Here is an 8,332-nt window from a genome sequence, read left to right as displayed (position 1 = left end):
TCTCATTTCTGAAAATGTGCATTCTTGTTTCCTTTCCTGTTTCCTTTCCTTGCGTTTTTGTTCCACTCTCTTAGGAAACGAGGAAATGATGCGAGGAAAGGAAACGAGGATGGAGAAATCGAAGCAAGATGTATTTGAAAAACTGAATGTCCTGCTCACTCAAGCATCAATTCAAAGCGCCGTCTTTGCACAGCTGCATTACCTCAAAGCGCTAAACTTGCTGAAACTTGATTAATTGATATTTCCTCAATAAATCCTAATAATTCAAAAAGCACTGTTGAAGTGTGTGCAGATTATGGTTTATTTAAACAGCAAAGGTGAAATATGAGTTAAAACTGGTGTTTCAAATGTGAGGGGGGGGGAGGAGAATTTATGTGCATTCAGGTGCTTTGACATAAAAATATTCCGAATAGCATCCATCTGTGCATCCTCGCTCAAGCGTCCTCAGTAAGCTTCATCTGTCCTCCATTCTCGCCTCCTCGCGGTGCATTTAGAAAATTGATACATCCTTCATGTTGGCAGTCTTTAGTCGGTTTCTGGTTCACAGGCTCGAGAATGAAGGAGTGATGAAATGAAGATGTACAATTTAAGAAATGAAAATCACCCTGTTTTTTATTCCTTCCTTCATTTTGTCCATCAGTCAGTATGCCTGGCTAAATAAATGAGTCTTTATTCTAGACTTAAACTGAGTGAGTGTGTCTGCATCTCGAACAGTGTTAGGGAGACTATTCCATAGTTTAGGAGCCAAATATGAAAAGGATCTACCTCCTTTTGTGGATTTTGATATTCTAGGAACTATTAACAGGCCAGAATTTTGCGGTCGTAATGAACGTGATGGAATATAGCGTGGTAGAAGGTCACTTAAGTACTGTGGAGTTAGACCATTCAAGGCTTTGTAAGTAGTTAACAGAATTGTAAAATTAATACGAAATTTACAGGTAGCCAATGTAATGATGATAAAATGGGGCTAATATGATCATATTTCTTGGTTCTTGTCAGCACTCTGGCTGCTGCATTTTGAACCAATTGATGTTTATTTATTGATCTTGCTGGACATCCTCCCATTAATGCATTACAATAATCTAGTCTTGAGGTCATGAACACATTCATTCGTTTTTCGGCATTAGCAACAGAGAGCATGTGTTGTAATTTACAATATTTCTTAGGTGGAAGAATGCTGTTCAACAAACATTGGTAATTTGATTTTCAAAGGACAGATTGGTATCAAATATAACACCTAAATTCTTCACTGTTGAAGACGATGTAACAGTACATCCATCGAGAGTCAGATTATATTTTAGCGGCTTATTTTTAGAGGTTTTTGGTCCAATAATTAGTACCTCTGTTTTGTCGGAATTGAGTAGAAGGAAATTTCTGGCCATCCAATCTTTTATTTCATTGATACACTCTGCTAATTTGGAGAATTGTGAAATCTCATCAGGTTTTGAAGAAATATAAATTTGGGTATTGTCGGCATAACAGTGGAAACTTATTCCACGATTCCTGATAATATCTCCCAGGGGAAGCATATACAAGGAGAAAAGCAGAGGCCCTAAAACTGATCCCTGTGGCACTTCATACTTTACTTTTGTTTAGTTTGACAATTCTTCATTTACATAGACAAAGTGGTAGTGGTCTGCTAAATAGGACCTAAACAATGCTAATGCAAAAGGGAGGGTAGAGTCACATAGGGTAACCTCCTCATGGTTGTGATTAGTGGTTCTCACTCTCAACGGGGCGCATGATAAGTTGTGCATGGATCACGGAGAGTAGCATGAGCCTCCACATGCTGGGAGTCTCCGCGGTGTCATACACAACGAGCCACGTGATAAGATGCGCAGATTGACTGTCTCAGAAGCAGAGGCAACTGAGACTTGTCCTCCACCACCCGGATTGAGGTGAGTAAACGTGCCACCACGAGGACCTACTAAGTAGTGGGAATTGGGCATTCAAAATTGGGGTGAAAAGGGGATAAAAAGAAATTGGCAAACCCCAGAAAACTCTGCAGGGCCTTGCGAGAGTCTGGGGTTGGCCAATTGGTGATGGCTCTCACTTTAGAAGGATCCATGCACACACCCCCAGGCGACAAGATGTACCCCAAGAATGGAACCGATGCTCATGGAACGCACACTTTTCTGCCTTCACAAACAGCTTGTTCTCTAGCAGCCACTGTAACACTCGCCTGACGTGCTCAATATGTACCTGGAGAGATGGGGAGAAAATCTAAATGTCATCCAGGTACACAAAGACAAATGTATTGATCATGTCACGGAGCATGTTGTTGACAAGTGTTTGGAAGATGGCAGAGGCATTTGTAAGACCAAATGGCATAACTAAATATTCAAAGCGCCCTGTAGATGTATTGAAAGCCGTCTTCCACTCATCCCCCTCCCTGATCCTCACAAGATGGTATGCGTTGTGGAGATCTAACTTTGTGAAGATGACCACCCCCTGCAGAAATTCAAAGGCTGAAGACATCAATGGTAGTGGGTACCTGTTCTTAACTGTGATGTGGTTCAGCCCCCGATAATCGATGCAGGAGCACAGGGAACCGTCCTTTTCCCACAAAGAAGAACCCCGCCCCAGCTGGGGATGAGGAATGGCAAATGAGGTCTGCTGCCTGAGACTCACTGATGTATGTCTCCATTACCTCCAGCTCCAGAGCCGACTGAGAGAAGAGTCGACCACACGGTGGAAAAGTGCCCGGGAGGAGATCAATAGCACAGTCGTACGACTGGTGCGGAAGAAGAGATGCAGCCTGGGACTTGCTGAACACTGCTTTCAGGTCGTGGTATATTGCCGGAACCCCAGAAAGACTGACCTTCCCCTCCTGAAAAACAGAAACAGAGAAAGAAACAGGAGACTGTGCCAAACCCAAACAGTGAGAAGAACAAAAAGTACTCCATTCAATAACAAAACTGACAGCCCAGTTAATGTGTGGGTTGTGTTTCACCAGCCACGGCTGTCCTAGCACTACAGGAGTGGATGGAGTCCGTAGCAAGTAAAACACAACCACCTCCTCGTGATTGCCGGAAATCTTCAGACTCACCGTGATAGTGGTTTTGGTGATCCGTCCTAGGGAGGTGCCCCCAAGTGCACAGACTGGGATGGGAGGAACCACAGGAACTACCTTTAAGCCCCACTTGGTAGCCAGATCTGAGTCAAGGAAGTTCCCCTCCACACCTGAGTCAGTCAGGACCGCAACCTTGTGATCCACACCTCCCCAGGTGATGACAGCTGGCAACAGTGTTCGGAGTAAAGGGGACTGGTCAGAAAGAGTGAAGCCCACCCGCAGTCCCCTCATACCAGAGAGGCACTTGGCTTTTGCTGAAGACTCAGCAGGTGTGTGTCTGGTCCTAGATGAGTGCTTAGCAAGTTCAGGACAGTCAATGTGTGTGTGCCCCTCACCTCTGCAATAAGCGCACGAGCCCAGTCACCGACAACGATCTCTTTCCTTACAGGGTAGAGATGTGTGACTCAGTTGCATGGGCTCGGACTCAGCTAATGCAGATGATGTACTGTAGATACTAGATCTGGTGGAAACCTCAGTGGTAACGGTTGCCTGAGTCGACGGCGGGCGAGGTGATGGTCGACTCTGATAGCCAGGCTGATCAAGTCATCCAGGCTCAATGGCAAGTCCAGAGAGTAGATCTCATCTTTGACCTCCTCCGACAACCCATTGAAGAACATGTCCCACTGAGCCTTCTCGTTCCATTCAGCAGAGGTGGCCAAAGTCCAAAACTTGATGGAAAACTCAGAAACTGAACTTCTTCCTTGACGGAGCTCAGTAAGAAAGCGAGCCACCTCTCTCCCCTGTGCCTAAATGGAATGGAACTAAATGATGAACAACAGGGCAGTTTATTCTCCCATGCCGCCATTCCCCAGTCACATGCTTGACTGGTGAGAAGGGTGATAAAATACGGCACCCGTGACACCTCTGTGGGGAATGAAGAAGGTTGGAGGGTAAACACCAGCGAGCACTGAGACAAAAATGCCCTGCACCCCTCAAGTTCCTCGGCATAAGAAGCAGGTGGGTTGATGCGAGGCTCCCTAGCAGGTACCTCTGCGGTAGAAGAGCTGGGCGGATGATAAGGTGAGATGAAGTTGTTTCACCTGATCGGAGAGGTCAGTTGATCAGAAAAATGACAGCCCTCCAAGCTTGATAGGATTCAGACAGAAGCTCGGAGTGACGTTCCAATAGCTCTGCTTGTTGTGCCAGAGCGGCTTCCACAGGGTTGACATCCGCTGGATTCATAGTGGCTGGATTTTCTGACAGGGTCTGGAAGAAGGGAGGCTGAATCCAATAGCAGATGCAATAACTGTTATTTATTGTAGATGCAGAGAAGGGGAAAACAAGACAAAAAACATAAATAAGATGAAGGCTTCAATGGTGGTCTTCTGGAAGTGGATCTGGTCCAACCAGGGAGAACAATCAGAGTCTTAGGCATGCTAGGTTCTGAAGCCGGCCACCTCCCGAGGTCTGAGAACAGAGGAATCTTGCACACACTGGGCTAGAACACACACACACACACACAGAGGCACAGAAGGGTAAATTTGTAATCTCCAAATGAGAGGTAAATCCACAGGTTTGATGGAGTTTGCCACCAGCAACAGTGAAATAAATTACATTAAACCATAGAGAAAAAGTCCAATTGGATCCGTAATGGCGATGACAAACAAATGCTAGAAGCAAAACGCATGGGAGTGTCAAAGGCTGACTAGAGTAGCGAGTAAAGAAAGAAAATCCAGCAAAGAGATGAGGGAAAGGAAGCAAATAAATACACGAACAAACAGGTGACAACAATCAGACAAACGAGCTGACACGCTGATTACCCGAATGGCAACACATGCACGCCGCCACGTGACAACTGTCAAACAGAAGGTAAACAAGCCACGTGCGAGCTGTCAAACACATACACAAACACAGCAGACAAGGAAGAGAGACAGATCAATCCAAAACCCAGACACAGAGATTCATAAAACACTACCAATTTCATGCTGACAGCTTATTTATTTGTTTAATGTTGTAAACAGCAGAGTGAAATATATTTCTGTTTATTACAGGACTCTCGGAATACTTGATTCTGATCGGTCAATCGCCACATTTTACAGTCAAATATTTTCGTGTAATGACTGCTATGATCGCCCCAGCCAACCATTCCCCTACACTGTGCTAGTTTATTCAGTATTCCATGTTTCTTTATTCACTTAGTTGGAAAGTAGCTGTGTAATAAAGGGGTAATTTAGAGTCAACACCTCATTTCCACAAGATAAACCCCTTCAGAATTATACAAGACCATGTTGTTGTTTATTTTGCGATAATGACTGTCGGACTGTGCATTATCACTTTCTTACATTGAGCTGAGAGTATTATCTTTCATAATCATCAAATAGACACCTTCAATTTGTTATAAACAAAACAGATCCTCAGGTGCAGACTTCATAACACCTGTGTTCTTTGAAGAATGTATCCCACTGACTTTGTGAGTGAAGATATGACTAATTTTCAGTGACCTTACAGTAGAGGAGGTTAATGCTCTGTTTGCTTCATTTGGTGTGAAATGTAGCCTGTGTGTGCTTCACATCCAATTTCACAAATCTAAATCCTTTAACTGAGAACAATCTGCTATTAAGAGATAAAAGGGTTGCTAAGGTAACAGGAAAAATATCCAACACTGAATTTTCATGCCTGGCAACTACAGAATTGTCACTCATTTAATGCTTAAGTGTCAGTTTCAAAGACAAATACAATTCTGATTATGTTATAAAAACTATAATTAAAAATGCACATATAAAATGAAAATGTGTACATAACTTTGAAAGGGCTGTAGAAATAAGAATAAGTTTGTTCATGGCCATTTGAAGGTTAAAATCAGTTTGTTTATGAACATGCTTATATTTTCCCTATACTTCCAGACAGATATCACTGAAATAGGTGTTCTGGGAAACCATGGGATGTCCAGAATGTTATACTACCTATTACTACTATTTCTGCAATATATATATGTATATATTGCACACTGCACAGAGTACTGCACTCAAATACAGGGACATTTGGTCCCCACAGTGTAGTATAAACATGTATATTATGACTTGTGTGTGTGTGTGTGTATGTGTGTGTGTGTGTTTAAGGTGGGTGGGTGGGTGTGGGTGTGTCGGTCAGGTACCCCCACCCCACACACATAAAAACACATTTGTTACTTTCATGGTCGAACAAATATGTTGCGATACTAATATTGGTTTCTATTGTTTTCAAACATAGTAAAATTTTTCATCAGCTATTTATTGTTACAGTATTTTTTTATTTATTTTTTTGTATACAAAGGACCCATTTGGTGGGATGATCAAACTGATGACATAAAATGAAAATTACTTTTTGTTTATTGGAACTTTTTACAAAACCTCCTACATGAATTGTCTGTGTGCAGATTGTGCTTGTGAATTTTATTTATGTTTAATGCCTCCAATTTAGAAGTTTTTGCAGTTGTAAAGAACATTAGTTTCCAAGGGGACAGATTATTGCCACATTACAATGTCTCATGTTGCCATAGTTACAGTGCAACATATATTGGTTTGGCTGCTGACATTTCTCTTACAGTACATCTCCGCACAATACACTGTATAAACACAATGTGTCTGTTTAAATGAAAGACAATTATAAATAATGAGATTGTAAATGTATTGCCATTCATCAACAGGCCATGCAGTCACTTTCTGAACATGTGTACATTTAAGTTACCCTAAAATCCCATCTAACTGATACCATTTGCACCCCTAAAGGTGCTAGAGTAATGGTGATGGCTGTGTGGAGGGTTGGTGTGTGCCGTCTGAGGCAGATGCGGTGGGAGTGGGACTACAGGGTCGAGACCCGGCGTAGAGTGGAGCAATGGTTGCATACGTGCAACCAGGAGCAATGGCAGAGACGTGACAGACCAGATGAGTCTGATTATTATGAATAATAGTTCAGTTCACTATTGCCACAGTCATGTGACTGATGGTGTGTATGATTCTAATCCTGGAATTGTTAATTGTTAATGGACAATGTTCACAGTGATTATGATTTCTTTCTTAACATGAATGAACAAAGTACTGTACTTTAAGTTGGAGTGTGTAAATTGTCAATGTACAAAATGAAAATTCTGTTATTATTTATCCTTCATGTCTTTTTTTGAAGAATCATGCAACCTCTTTCCATACATGAGTACAACATACAACAGTTTATAGTGACCTTGTCTGTCAAGCTCCAAAAAGGACAGAAACCACAATAAAAGTGGTCAATATGACCCGTTCACTAAAAGTCTCCTGAAGCCAAATGACAGATTTGTTGGCAGAACAGACCAAAATTTTAGGCATCATTCACAAAATCTTCCCCTTCGCTGCAGCAAATCTTATTCTGCATGGCACATTTTCAATCTGGTGCATCGCTTTAACTTACGACACATATGACATATGAGAACCAATGGCAATTTGACATTGATGACGTTAAATCTGGCACGATTGTGAATAAGATTTCAGAGCTTAAGTGGAAGGGAAGATTATTGGTGTAAACTTATTATCATCATCTTTTTTTTCCTCTTTTTTTTTTTGCCGATTCGCATTCTTTGTGCATATCGCCACCTACTGGGAAGGGAGGAGAAAGAAAAAGGAGGAATAAAGGAAAAGAAGACTTCTTGAGATCATGCATATGAGGGCTGGTCAGAGTGGAGATTTAAAGTAAAAAAAGGACTTAAATATTGATTGCTTTTCACCCACACTTATCACTTCTAAAGACGGATTAAACCACTGGAGTTGTATGGATTACTTTTATGCTGCATTTATGTGCTTTTTGGAGCTTCAAATTGTGGTCACCATTCACTTGCATTGTATGAACCTACAGAGCTGAGATATTCTTCTAAAAATCTTTGCTTGTGTTCAGCAGAAGAAAGAAAGTCATACACATCTGGGATGGCATGAGAGTGCGTAAATGATGAGAGAATTTTCATTTTTGGGTGAATTGTTCCTTTAAAAAATATCAATATTTTTTAATCATGCTCAGATAAAAAAAAATATCATAGTCATGAACCACATCATAGTCATGAACACTTGTTTGATTTATGGACCGTTTTCCTGTTTCATTGTGAATTCCTTACTTACTGGATGATAAAGCCTTGTTATTAAAGGCAGAAAAGTGAGGATTTTCTGTCTGCAGGGTGTTCAGTTATGTCATGTGTTTAGTGTGAAATGGTTTACTCATAAGATTTTGATTCCAAGAATCCTTTCCATCTCCCAGAGGTAAACCTTTGATTGTGTGAGAAAGAGAAATCTGGCTTCTGGAGCATTAATCTTTTAGAGA

The sequence above is a fragment of the Myxocyprinus asiaticus genome, chromosome 16 (assembly GCF_019703515.2).
Source record: "Myxocyprinus asiaticus isolate MX2 ecotype Aquarium Trade chromosome 16, UBuf_Myxa_2, whole genome shotgun sequence".
NCBI classification, from domain to species: Eukaryota; Metazoa; Chordata; class Actinopteri; order Cypriniformes; family Catostomidae; genus Myxocyprinus; species Myxocyprinus asiaticus.
The sequence above is the reverse complement of the archived record's forward strand: the minus strand, read 5'-3'. Positions refer to the sequence as shown.